Source organism: Typopeltis vanoorti, chromosome 7 (genome assembly GCF_054136105.1).
Source record: "Typopeltis vanoorti isolate ZY-2024b chromosome 7, IOZ_Tvanoo_1.0, whole genome shotgun sequence".
In the NCBI taxonomy this organism is placed as follows: domain Eukaryota; kingdom Metazoa; phylum Arthropoda; class Arachnida; order Uropygi; family Thelyphonidae; genus Typopeltis; species Typopeltis vanoorti.
The window spans coordinates 113,722,723-113,737,776 of NC_143555.1; the positions used below are offsets into that span (position 1 = coordinate 113,722,723).

Sequence of the window (15,054 nt, forward strand, 5' to 3'; positions counted from 1 at the left end):
AGCATTTCAAAATGAAATGTCTGAAATGATTCCAACAAGATTATATAAAACAGATGATTGCAACTTAAACAAATGCCACACACACACACCAGTATGTGAATACCATTACTGTTCAACAATGACATTTTTTAGTTTAATTGTTTCTTAATCACAATCAGGTTCAGAAATGCAGAAACATTCAACAAATTGCAACTGAGATTCACTTTAATCAAACTGAGAAAATATAAATTTATTTACAAATAAACAATGAATAATTACAAATCGGAAAATTTCGAGAAACTCACTTTAAATATGCAATTGAAAAGTGTTACCATAACAGAAGTTGGTCACAAACATTAATTTGAAGAATTTAACAGCTCAGTGACCAATGACCATCATATTAGTAAACCAGCATTTAGGCTTAGGTGCTAGTTTACACTCAGGATGTTTTACAATCATCTAAGACTAGCCAACAACATCCATAGAGGACACCCCTCATAAGACTTTAGTCTTCATTTAGTCTAATTTCTTTTCTTTCACTTATTGTTTGTGTGTTATTATAATTTTAGCACTGCATTCCTGAAGATGTCTCTGTGACAGATGAAATACTGAAACAATCAAACCTGCTGTTTATTTCTCTTTGTGCTGCAATTATTCCATTAAACTGTATCATGATCATCATATTAAAATTCTTAAATCTTCCTACAGAAAATAACAAGTTACTGTGATGATTATTCTAATAGGACATTTGTTTATTTCTTGCTAGTGTGATGAAAGAATCACATAACATCCACACTTAAAATGGAGAAAATTGTCCCTACTTCCAAACAAACGGAATCACATAAAATACTTTCTTTCCTTGCAGAGACAACACACATTAGAATGACTTAGAACAATGATTCAGGTTTTTGATTTCTTTAATTGTAAACTATAATGTGGGATGACACTTTTCTGATTCTAATTTTGCTTCTTTCTATGAATTAAAGAGTGATATCTTTTTTTTTTTTTTTTTGAAAGAACTTAAGCTCTATTAGCCAACCAATTTCTCTTTACCTTTAATGTTTGTACTGAATGAACATCACTATTTGAATACCTGAAGATACAACAAATAGTGGCTTTCTTTCAGTACAAACATTAAAGGTAAAGAGAAATGGCAAACAAACAATTCCTTCATGAAAGTTCATCTTCAATATGTAATAAGGTTCCTCTTTTCTCTCTATACACTTGCTGTCAACATGTGTACAATAGTAACATGTTGACAGTATGATGTGACATCATGACACTGACAAATCAGACTGCTGGTCATGTAAACAACAGTAATACAAAAATGGCTGACAGCAGATCTCAGATTGTCTTCATTGTGTTACGTCGTTGTTTTCTTAAATATTTTATTTCTATTGTTATCCTTGTGCCCACTGAGATCTGGCTTCTAAACTGACTTTCTGGGGCTGCTTCTCTCTTCGAGCTCTGACGAAATTTATTTGTTAATGCTGCGCCAGTCGGAACTCTAGGATAGAAATTCTTATCCGAAGAAACTTTCCCAGAATTCAAGTAATACCTTATATAGATTAAGTAGTTAGGTAGATTGAGTTCTCAGTATACAGTCATGCCCTTGACAATCTTAAATTCCCCCTTTTTCTCTAAACATAGGTTTGATATTTTTGTGAGTGGTAAAATTCAATCTCTTACTCAGACAAACTCAGGTATACATGGGAAAACATTTATCTAAGAACATTACAATTTAAACAACACATATAATCAAGCAAATCAAGGTTAATACTAAAATACAAGTAAAGCAGGGTAATAATAATCAAACAGACAGGCTATTCAAACACACTCATGAGAATCTTATGTTCATCTATATCACAAACATGGATGTCGGTATTAAACTAGATTACTGCTACTAACGACCCACACACATTCAACTTGGTCTAGACAACTTATGAACGTAGACTACCAGTCCAATTCGATTAACATAACACAGGAAACTGTCTCAAAATCTCTCTTTTCTAAACTCTGTCCATTTTACACCTTCGTCACCAATAGATAACACATGAAAAGGGAAGATTTGTACATTAGCACCTTGTAAGATGATTTCTCAATCATTCCATCTGTTCTTTGTTATAGATTGTCCCTCTGTATGATGGATTGCCGCCACGTGCCCTTCCCGAATTCACTTGTTTCTTCTGGGCTTACGAACTTTTCGTGTCGCCGCTTCTAACACTATTTACCTTCAAAGGAATCCTTTGCTGCTAATCTCATCAGTTAGATCCACACCAATGGTCTAAAACTCGAACACTGCTGTCATCTCGTGCTATATTTTCTTCGACTCGTGTCGCTCAGCAATGGGAAACACGCTGCCGCTTTGCCATCTTCACACGTCTTGTCGGATATCAGACATGCTGATCTGCTCGGGAACTTCGAGCAGGAGACCCACGGGGAGGGCACTCGCGACCGAGGAACACCACAGGAACCAGGAGAAAAACGTAAAATGAAGCAAAAAGAAAGCTCCTCTCAACGATGTGAATCTGTTTTAAACCCCATTATAGCGCCCTCTTTCCGCACTCCAAACATGTCTACGACGCTCTCCTATTTGCTGTCTCCGAATGATGTCACCTCTTAGCTGTACACGCATCGCTTTTTTCAGGGAACGCGAATTTCTTGCGCCTTCCACGAATGCCTACTCATCGCTCGTTATGTCATCTTTGGTGGTCATACTGCAACCTTTGAACTTTCGTTTGCACGATGATACTTTTGACAAATTAAGATTCCATCTATATCAGACAATAACTTTAAACATAGTACAATTTAATATTTATTTCCTCCTTCGATTTCATTTTAATTTAAGATTCAACCTCTTCTTTTATATTTTAATTCCTTTTTAAGCAAAGTTAATATCTGCATCTTCATATATTCATATGTTCTCTTGTTAAATCTTGAATGGAGCGGTTCTATTCTTGATAGAGCCATCATTCAAGATCTAACAATTGGAAATCAATAAACGTACATGCCCAAATTTCACATGCAGAGATGTGATTCAGTTTAATACCAAAGTACTTATAATAATTTCATAGTTCCTTTGAATAATTGGCCACTTTCTCCTAAGCATACATACATATAATAGATACGTATGAGGATATAGGATCTAACATAAATAAATGGCAGCAGTCGACCATTCATGAAGTTTTAAGTACAGAAAATAAAGACAAAGCAGCGAAATAGAAAAACAGAACTTTTTTTATTATAACAGATGAATGTGATCTCTCTCTCTCTCTCTCACACACACACACACACACACACACCAGGCAGTGAAATTCATCTGCTGCCTAAAGCATTTAACATCCATCTGGTGGGATTCAAATCTACAGCCCATAATCGTTGGAGAGCAAAAGTGCTTTCCTACTTGGCATTCCATTTCCTCTGACCAAAGGACTGAACTTTAGGCAACATTAAACTCATATCCTTACTCTTATCCATGCTTTCTCCAGTTTTGTTTCATCTGCATACAAAATGGAAGATATTCAGCTGTATGCAGATGAAACAAAACTGGAGAAAGCATGGATAAGAGTAAGGATATGAGTTTAATGTTGCCTAAAGTTCAGTCCTTTGGTCAGAGGAAATGGAATGCCAAGTAGGAAAGCACTTTTGTTCTTCAACGATTAGGGGCTGTAGATTTGAATCCCACCAGATGGATGTTAAATGTTTTAGGCAGCAGATGAATTTCACTGCCTGGTGTGTGTGTATAATCACCATGACTTGTTGAAGACCTGAAATGGCTTGAAAAAAAGTTTCATGTTTGGTCTTGAGAGCAAGATTTCGATCTTGCTCTCGATAAAAATGGCTTTTCTTGTGGAATTCTAGCATTTAGACCAAATTCCTGCAGTCTGTGCCAAACAGTCCTTGCACTCAACTTCAATTGTATTGCGCCATTTCATCTTGTATACACTCAGATGATTTTCTTCTGTCACGTAGGCACAGTCTCTCAATTCTTCTACCATCACTTGCTGTTGTGCACCTTTTCCTGCCTTTACCAGTCTGGTTTTGTAGTGACTGAGTCTCCTTATACCTCTTCAAAAATTTAGAAATGCCACCTTTGGTTAAGTTTCCACCAATTTTTCTTCTAATTTCTTCATACCTGTAGCCTTAATAGTACTATTTTACACTGTTTTCTGGGTGACCAGTCAACTCTTTGCACCATTTCTTTAATTTTATTACGTTTTACAAGCTCACTAAATGAAAGAACACAAAAAAACCAACCAACTTGATAGCAATCACATAACACATTGACAAATGTCCTCCTCTCAGCTCCAATACATGACATCAATAACTGAATCCTACTGTGACCTTATTGGCTCCTTGCCAAGACAAGATGACACCTGACTGGCTCTCTAAACACTCATGCTCATTGGCTATATTCAAATGAAGGAAAGCTACTTCAAAACAAGTTGTGTGCTTCTTTTTTCTGGTTATTTGACTATAAGTTTTCATAGAATACAGTTAATTGAACAAAACTTTGTTGTATTACATTCTTGTTTAAATTATCTTTCCATTGATATATAATTTTATGGTATTATACCAAAAAAAAAAAAAGTAGTGTTATGAGCCATCAAACCTCAAAAATACACTTTCTCCAAAAGGTTTCCACAATTTTGGCCACTAGTGTATATGCGAAGAGAAAACATGCAGCCACTGGGAAAACATACGTTAATTAACCAAACCAGTTAAGAGATAATTTGAGTACCATTTTTTTTTTTTTTTTTTTTTTAAATGCAACCATGTGTGTGTGGGTACTAGGTTCAAACTATTAGGAATATATAAGTGGAAAAAAATGTTTTACACCCTTAGAAACAATTTCTCTTCACCAATTTCAAGAAGGGCAAGCCCACGAGATTAAATCTAGAAGGTGTAATAAGCTTTCAGATCTCTTTCTTTGAACAAACATTTAAATATGCTTCGTTGAAGCAATTAGGTATTATCCCAAAAAAAGAGCTTACAACTAGAGTGAACTCATGGTGGATAAATCAGGACTTATGAGGTATTATCTGCAAAATGACTTATTTGACCGAAGTAAGATAGGTTTTGATACTGCAAATTAAAATCTGATTTCATGTTTACACACGTCAAGCCTGTCTAAGAACAACAACAATAGCTGGTAAAGCATGATGGATTTTAAAAGGGCCAATATGCTGAAAACACTCAGAATCTCACAACATGTGAGAATTCAATACCCTAATTCAATATGAAAGCCAACCATGATGTGGCATATTTTTATTGAAACTAGGGAATTGAGAAATAACAGAAAATTTGGACATACAAATTATTTGGAGATGAAAAATACCAACTGGATGTTGATATGTGAGGCCTATGTATGAAACATCAAAATCAGCCAATATAGTCAAAGAAATGAAAGATGACAAAATTGAAACACTGGAAATAAGACAAGATGTAATAAACAGGGGTTGATCCAGTTGAGGAAAAACAATAATATATGCAAAAAAAAAAAACAAACAGAGGACAGTGCACATGCACTGTCCTCTGTTTTCACGACTCCTCAAAAGGAGTCGCAATAATGCTGTCCGGTAAAGCAAGAGCTGCAGTGATAGAATGGGAACCAATTATAGAAAGATGCATAAGAGCAAGATTTAACTTCAAAAATTAATAAACTTCTATCTCACAGTTGTCATCTGATCCCCCCCCAGCACTGATGTGCATATAGATCTCTTGACATCTCATGTATGGGATAAATAAAACTCAAGATTCTATAAAGTGACAATTATAAATGTATATGCACCAACTATAATGCAGATGAAAAAGAAAAATATGAATTTTATGATATATTACAAAAAACAATAGATGACACAAATCCTAGACACAGTAATGGGGATCAAAATGCTAAAATAAGAAATTATCATACAGGTAGAGAAATGATAATGGGAAAAGAAGGTACCAGAAATATAAATGAAAATGGTATTTCTGCATAGTGAACGAATTAGTAATTGAAGGATCTCCTTAGGCATAAAAATATACATACAGTATCACAGAGAGCACCAGATGGAGGGATCTCTTCTGAACATTAGATTAATGAGAGAAGCAGATGCTCATTACAGACCATTTTTTGGTAATAGGAGAAATTAAAATAAGACTTATGGACATAAAGAAAGTAATAGGCAAAAATAGAATATATAACATAAATGGACTAAAAAATATGGAAAAGAAAAGAAAATATGCAGTAGAGTTTAAAAATAGATATGAAGTTCTTACTCAGACCACAGAGAACAAACATGAAGAATTCATGAAGTACTGAAGAAATATGGACAGATATTAAAAACATATACCATAAAGCTGCAAAAAAACTAAGAGTGCATAGAACAAAAGACAAAGAATGGATATATTCACACACAAAATTCAAAATTGAATTTTGTGTGTGAATATATCCATTCTTTTTGAATTTGAGAAATATAAATAAATGCATAGAGATTAAATAAACAATAATTAAAATAGAAATTATGAGTAGAATACTTCAAAGAGATAATGAATAGAAAAAAACCTGAAAAAGAAAAAAAAAAAAAACAGACACCAAAGAAATAATAATAAAAAAAAATTAAATACAAAAACTACTAAAAGAATGTAAAAATGGAAAACCAGCTGGTATAGACAGTATACCAAATGAACTATTAAAACCTAATATGAATGCAGGAAAAATGGCCACATGAATATTGGATTACTGATTAAAGTACCAAAAAAAAAAAAAAAAAAAAAAAAAAAAAAAAAAAAAAAAAGATTTAACTTATTTCAATAAGTGGAGAGGAATATCATTATTAAACAAGTAAAATGCTAACAAGAATAATATTAGAACGAATAAAAAAAAAAAAAAAAAAATGGAAACAACACCTAAGCAACACTAAGAATAATAGAACAATCAAATCTTTATACCAACTTTGATTCTGAAAAAGCTTTTGATAGCATTGGCAGAGATGCAATATGGAAATTAACGTCGTATTATAGTATATCATGTAAAATTATCAACATAGTTAAAAAAAATTATGAAAAATATAAAATATAAATCATACACAATGGAAAACTTTCAGAAAAATTTGAAATTAAAATGGGAGTTAGACAATATTCTTATTGTTGTAGATTGGGTTATGAGAAATGCCATAAAAAACACAAAAGGAATACAGTGGAATTCAATAGAACAGCTACATGATCTGGATTTTGTAGACAATATGCTTTACTGACAAATACATATGAATGCAAAAACAATAAAATTCAATGAAGAAGCCTTGACTGTTGGATTAAGAAATTAAATAAAATGAAAACAAAAATAATGAAAATAAATAATAAAGACAGTACACCTAAACTTCTTTTTACGCGATAGATACGTTCCTAAAAATTATGCGTAAATAGAATTCGCGTAAAAAGAACTACTGACTCCATAGAAAAAGTGAAGATTGGTTCCAAACCTGAAATATAAGCAAAATAATGAAAAAAACAAACAATAAATTCGTTAGGATCATAAGATTTTTATTTACATTTCATGGAGAACACACATACATATAATGAATTTTAATAACTTTAAAAAACACATATTCATTTCAGTTGTTTGCTAAGGATTCTATAAAAAATTATGTTATTCGTTATCAGTTTCTGACAATAAACGCGAAAGCTTTCGTTTTCGTGAGACTGTAATAATGGTATTATCGTCATTGACTTCCGCCTCAACTTGTGGAATTCTTCTTGTCATGTCTTGAACAAATGTGCCACTGGTTGTTTCAGTAGTTTTAGGCATGAATTCAGTTATTAATCGCTGTGTTAATGCTTTAGATAAGTCGCGATATAATTCTCTGTATGAAGACATTAACAACTTAAGCTCATGTGAAAACTTCCCAGCATGTTCTTCATTTGGATCATGTCAGACAAAATAATTGCCTAAATTACTGGCCAGTTTAAGACCTTCTTTAATTATATCAGCAGTAAAAGTAGGATTATCTTGATCATTATCATTAACTTCTTTGCTTTCAGGAATCTCAGAAACAATCTCCACTATTTCGTCTTTGCTAAGAGGTTTATCAATTAACAATTTTTCGATATCTGCTGATGTAAGATCATCGAATCCTTCTCCGCCAATTTCACATGCCAAACTTATTATATTGGGGAATTCTGCAGTATGATTGAAGGGAACAGGAGCATTCTCTTTAACACATGCAGGCCAAATAGCTTTCCAACATGCATTCATAGTTTCTGGTCTCAATTCTGATAACGATAATTGAACCTGATCAAAAAAGTCCATAATCGAAAATTTTTTCCACACATTCATAACTGATAGTGTTTCATCATCATTTAGCTTGTTCATAATGTACTGAAATGTTCGTCTGACATAATATGTTTTAAAAGTCTCAATTATACCCTGATCTAGAGGTTGTAGCAATGATGTGGTATTGGGCAGCAGAAAAAAAAATTGCACATTTGGGTGTTCTATGGCAGGATGACTGGGTGCATTATGAAGAATCAAAAGCACTTTAAATTTGAGACCCTTGTCATTCAAATAACGTCTAACTTCTGGCACAAAATGTTTCTGGAACCACTCAGTGAAAATATGAATGGTCACCCAAGCTTTTTTGTTGGCCATCCAATGAACTGGCAATTTTTGAAAATCTACGCCTTTCATTGGCCGTGGTCTTAATGATCGATTTATGAGTAGTGGTTTTAACATCTGATCTTCTAAAGCGTTCGAACAAAATAGGAGTGTTATGGTGGATTCAAAGCAGCAAAAAATCCTTTGCTGCTATGAACCCACCAAGAGTTTTTTTGCATTTTTGATACGTAAGTTCTGTTTGGCATTTTTTCCAGAAAATGCTGGTTTCATCCATATTCCAAACTTGTTCACGAGTGTAACCTCCATCTTCAATTATTTTAGCAAGTTTTTGTGGAAATGCTTTAGCAGCTGTTTCATCAGCAGAAGCCACTTCATCTTTAATTTTTATATTACGAAGAGCATGTCTTTTAATAAACTTAGCCAGCCAACCAATGCTTGCATGAAATTCATATTTTTTCCTCGATTGAGATGAAGTATCTGGCTGCAGTTTTTTAATCTGTTCATAAAATCTCAATGCTGATTGCTTGATGGAATTTCTGTCAACTGGCATTCTTTTTTGTACATTATTTTCTATCCACATCACTAAAGCTTTTTTGGCCTTTTCTAGAACAACATCTCTTGTGTATGATGATAATTTCGTACTTGATTTTGTACCAGAACATACCTCTTTTCTAATAGCCTCTTCATTTTTCTTTATAGATCTGACAGTTGATTCACGGACTCCAAAATGCTTACCCACAGCCGTCGCACCTTCCCCAGTTTGAAGACGATCTAACATTTGAATTTTTATATCCAAGGAAATGGCTTTCCTTTTTTTTTTTTTTTGGTTATCGGCAACATCATGTGAGGGCTGGATTAAAATCTTCGGTTAATGAAATGAAAGTTTGAAAATTACATATAGCTTACCATTTATTATTTCTTGGCAAAATTATTAATTTTATAACGCGATTTTTATTTTGATTTCACTTAAAAAAATGCAGTAACTGTGTTGTCTACAAAACACCAAATTCAAACTGCAAAGAACTGCTTTTTTATGCACAGTCAGTTATGTAATTCGTGGAATTCCCAATAAATGAAATTCGTAAGAATTTAGAATTTTCTTAATTGAAATGAGAATGCAATTCTACAAAATTCTCAGAATTTTCTTGAATTACAGATTTTTTCCTAACTTAGGCTTTAGGTTGGTCGCGTAAAAGTGAATAAAAATCGCGTAAAAAAAATTATTTTTGATATCCCAATTCGCGTAAAAAAAATTTGCATAAAAAGAGGTTTAGGTGTATTGGATAGCCAAATTTCAAAAACAGTGGAGAATTTTAATAACCAAGGATCAATAATAAATAAACAGGGAGCAGAGAAAGATATAAAATTAAGATACAGAGAGTACAGATAATTTTTAACATGTTAGGGAAAATATGGAGATCAAATCAGGTTATTTAATATAAATAGCAAATCAGTTCTACCCTATGCATCAGAAACATGGACAACAACAAAAGAAGTTAGGAAAAAACTGCAAAACTTTGTAGTTTTGCAGTTTTTTATTCTTAAACAAATGTTTAAGAATAATTCTACAAATAAAACGACCAGAAAAGATACCCAATAAAGAGTTATAGCAAAAAAAACTAAACAAAAAGCAATAACATATGGCAGGGGTGTTCAACCCGCCGATCGCAGAGCGATTTTTGGTCGATCTCTCATGTATTCCTCCTTACAAATTTAATTAAAACTGAAAACATAATATTTTATTTATCATTATTTTGTATTATTTTTAATTCGCTTTAAGTGTATTGCTATTGTTTATTTTTTGTTCAAATTGTCAAATCAGTAATTTTCTTATAAGTCCAGGCAGTGGTGTGTTGGTAAATTTTTAACAACTGGCTCGTTTTATGAAAAATTTGATTCTTCACAAGTTCTATTGTATCTTCAGATGTCTTTGTTTCTGCTTCTTCAAATTTTGTCCTTTTAATGTTTAAAAATTTTGTTCTATTTCATTTTTTCAACTAACAGCTATCCGCTTTTTCGACCACAAAACTCTAATCCTGATTAAAATTATTTTAATTATTAAAAAAAAAAGAAAAAACCGAAATAAAAACATATATTAAAGAAAATTTTCCTATATTACTTACAACTTACCTATTATCAAATGAAATCCTGAACAAAAAAAATGTAACACTAATATTACCACTTGTAGTCGATCAAATGACCAGACTGTAGCTGTCGCGACATGCGCTATTGATAAATACAAAATTATTTTTGTATTTATCAATAGTGTAACAATGTTGCATTTCCAAGAACTTAATGTTGCAAGATGTTGGAAATTCGCCGAAAAATAAGGCATTATTGTTTATTCAAATACTCAGTTCGGGAGTTTTGATAACGTGTTTGTGTTTTAATGAATACAGACATTGTTTAGTAAATAAAATCGTTTCCAAATTCCCGTTTGTAAATTGAGTTTGTGTTTTGTGAATTCTCCTTTATGCATTTATTTTTGATAATAATAATATATGTAAGTGTTTATTATACAATTTATATTGATGATGAATGGTGGTATATACTTTTTCTCGTAAAATATTTACGAGAAAAAGGTATATACCACCATTCATCATCTATCCTTTCATAAAGAATTTTAATAACCAGCTCACCCGACTTAAAAACATTAACAACTGGCTTGCTAAATTTGAAAAATTTTAACAACCGGCTCGCAGGAGCCAGTCCCAACACACCACTGAGTCCAGGTAAATGAATTAATTTGGATCGGTGGAAGTCAAACAGCGAGCCGAGTGAATACGATTATAAGCAAAGTGTAAAAACTAGATTCTAGCTTAAGTATTAAATATTCCAAATCAAATTAAATCGATTTTTTAATTAGGTTAAGTCCCATGTGAATATTGTAAAAAAATAAATTTTGTTTGTCTTGGTATAGTTTGTATTAGATGTTCTTGTAAATAACTCTTTTGAAGCTAACTGTACATACTGCTTTAATAAGAATATGTTAAAATGTTAAAAACAAAAGCAATGTTTTCTTCGCTGAAGCTGTACATTGCAGTATTAGAAAGATTGTTATTGAAACTTGCATGTATGAGAAAGGCTTGCAGGCTCCAAGTGTAAACATCTCCGAAGTCGGTCAGAATGAGTTCAAACAACTTTCCGATGGCCGGCAACTTACAATCAAAAGAAAGAGGAGGAGAACAAAAAGCGCAACGAACTTGAAACTTAAGATAAAAGACTCATACCGATTCTTTGGGGATTGTCAAACTTCATGCGAGGTCTCAGAGGAGGATTAATAAAGGGACTGAAGCAAGCAGAAGGGGTCCCAGTTCCTGAATTGCTATCAGAGAGGAGGCTGCCCTGTTATCAATAATCCATTTCAAGAAAACTTGAACATCACAGAAATTTCAAATAAAATTAGTGGGCTGTTTGATATAAATAAGCTGAAGTAGAACTTGAGATAATAAACATTCAGAATAGTTTACATTTAAAATCAATAAACAATGAAGTCATTTGGAAGTATGCACATGAAAAATTCCCAATATTAACTGATATTGCGCGAAAAATTCTGTCGTGTTTCGGATCGATATACTTGTCAGAATCTGCTTTTTCAAATATGACCGTCATAAAAAATCAATTAAGAAATCAAATTACAAATGATCATTTTGATGATTGTCTGCGATTGGCCACTTCTTCATATCAACTTGACCATGAAAATATTGCGAGGTTCAAACAATGTCAAATTTCATATCAACTTTTTTTTTTTTTTTTTTTTTTTTTTTTTTTTAAATCAACAGCATTTCCTGTCACTTGTGAGTTTGTAATCAATCTGTTGTTTTTTCTAACTTTGGTTTTCCAAAATAGTGAAATGAATATTTTATTCCAATATTTTTTTTTTTGTTGTATTAAAATAATTAAAAGTGATAAATAAATTTTTAAATACACAAAGTTTTTAGGTGTGCATTTTTTTTTAGTTGTTTATTTGTGCGTAATCAGATATCAGGTTGGGGGAACGTGATCTATATTAGAGAGTAGATTGCCGAATAACTTATATATAAGAGAGTAAATCAGTGAATAACTTTTTATAGAAAAGTAGCTCACGTAGTAAAAAAGGTTGAACACCACTGACATATGACAGAGAAAATGGAGATGGATAAGACACGTACTAATAAAACCTGAAAATGATATTCAAACAAGCATTAGAATGGAATCTGCAAGGAAGGAAGTGAGCTGGAAGAAAGGAGTAGAAGAACTCAGAAAGGGAAAGATCTAGACACAGACAAAGAGAGAAGCACAAAACAGTCAGATGGAGATCCATGGTAGAGTGAAGAGGAATAAGTAATTCAATATGAAATAGGGATACCTCAAAATTTCACTTTTATTTAGCAGATGTAGACAGAAGCAGCTTTTAAGTCACTTTGGGATTGTAGCTATTAAGGAGACACTTTTTGTTTAACAGTTTAGATTTTCTGTTGGAGAAGAGCCCATATACTTCTCTGAAGGACAGGTTAAACAGACTTTTACTTCATATTTTTGGGATAGATGTATAGCATCCAGAGAAAATGTGTTCACATTAAACCAATGTAGAAAGACAATTTCAATGAGATTTATCAAGAAGAATAATACTCCTTGTAATTCCCTTTCAAGGATAAACTTAATCCTGGGATGAAATTTTAAATATCTGAAGAAATATAAAACTTGATCTGATCTGTGTCTCTCTAAACGATAAAAATGTTTTCAATGTAATGAATACAGTTTTGGATAAACGGCAGAAAATTTTCATGTTCAAATTAGTTCGTTAGAACATGGGATAATTGAAAATGTCCATGTCAGTTCCTTCAACTTGTTTATAAACTGTTTTCCTTCCAGGTGACATATTCTGAGTTAACTATAAATGTGAATAACTCCATGATGATGGTAGGAAAATCTTGAGATAAATATTCCAGGGAGTCATTGTCAAAACTAATGGATTAATTTTTTTTATTTTATTTGGATGATTTGAAACTTTCTGCTCCATTCATCCAAAATCATCTGTATGATCTGGTATGTTGAAGATATTTTTGGCATTTGGAAACTTAAATCTTAATCATCAGATATTTCTTAAGTCTTTAAGGATTAAATTAACTCCTGAAAAGGAATCATAAATAACATTCTCTTTTTTTGAATGATAGTTTCTGATAAGAAATTAAGGATTCTCATTCTACACTGGTTAAACCCATGTAGAACTGGTTTAACCAGTTCTACACTGATTAAGGCATTAAAAAAAAAAAAAAAAATTATGCCATAATCAAGCTCGTTTAGAAAAAAAAATATGTTAGTAAATTTTTATGAATTTATAAAAGAACCATTTTTTTTTATAAGAAATTCATATGAGTTATCTCGAGAATACAAAGCTTCCACTGAGCACAAAAATAACATAAAATCCAATTTTTTTTTTCATAAACAGCAAACTTTTTCTTTTTGCATTTTTCTTATTAGTACATACAGCACAGATTCTAATCTGGTTGGTTTTCTTTTCTGTGAGAATAGGATTTGGAAAACTGGCAATAAATGAAAATAAGATTTTCATTTTTTGCCAGTCATTCATTAAAGTTTCCTAGCACTACTGTGTAAGCTGTAGGATCCTGCTTTATTGTATTGGACACTGTGTCATAGAATTCGTCTATTTTATCACAACAGCTGGTTTGTGCATGCATTTCTGTTATTTTAAATGGTTTTCTGTTCTCATGTTTGCACTGTGATTATATGCTATACCATCTGATATTCCTGCATATTCAGTAACCTTGTTTTCTGGCATAGGAGAACGAAATGAAAGGAGCAATATAAACATTATGATGAGTAACTAGCTGAATGCTATGAACACATTTTACAAGAAAAGACCAAACTGAAAATGGACATGGACTAGTCCAAACGAACAAAGAAAAAGTGAAATAAATTATAATAAATTTAGTTTAATCCTTTATCCAAGTGTGTTAATCCTTTATCACACTTGGATAAAGGATTAAACTAAATTTATTATACTCTAACCAAGTGAAAAATAAACTTTCAACATCTTTCTCTAAATCCAGAGTAATTTATTACAAAAGGGTGGCACACCATTTGGCAACTCCTATAGGTAGAGATGACCTGCTAATGCTTCTGCCTGGTATCTCCACTTGGGCCTGGTTCTCCCACTGAAGAGACCTCAATAAAGGTCGAAACTAGTCTGGATTGTGGTCCTTCCCTTAATGCATAACATTAGATATATCCGCAAGGAGATGTGTTTTGTATTATGGGAGATACTGAGATAGGAGTGTTGGTATCTTGCTCCACCTTTGCAAGGAGTGCCCTGGTGTTGTACCACCTTACCACAGTCCTGAAGATACTTTCAGGCACAAACTTTGTTTGCTCACACTTGGATAAAAGATTAAACTAAATTTATTATACTCTAACCAAGTGAAAAATAAACTTTGAAATAAATCATTTTTGAAAGAGAAGATGTTTGTCTTCTCTTT

General features: G+C 32.3%; 1 protein-coding gene across 1 annotated transcript in view; it reads right to left on the reverse strand.

The window, feature by feature from the left end:
* The window catches only part of shv (DnaJ heat shock protein family member shriveled), a 124,590-nt gene that overhangs the window by 9,562 nt on the left and 99,974 nt on the right, over positions 1–15,054 (reverse strand). The window lies entirely within an intron of this gene.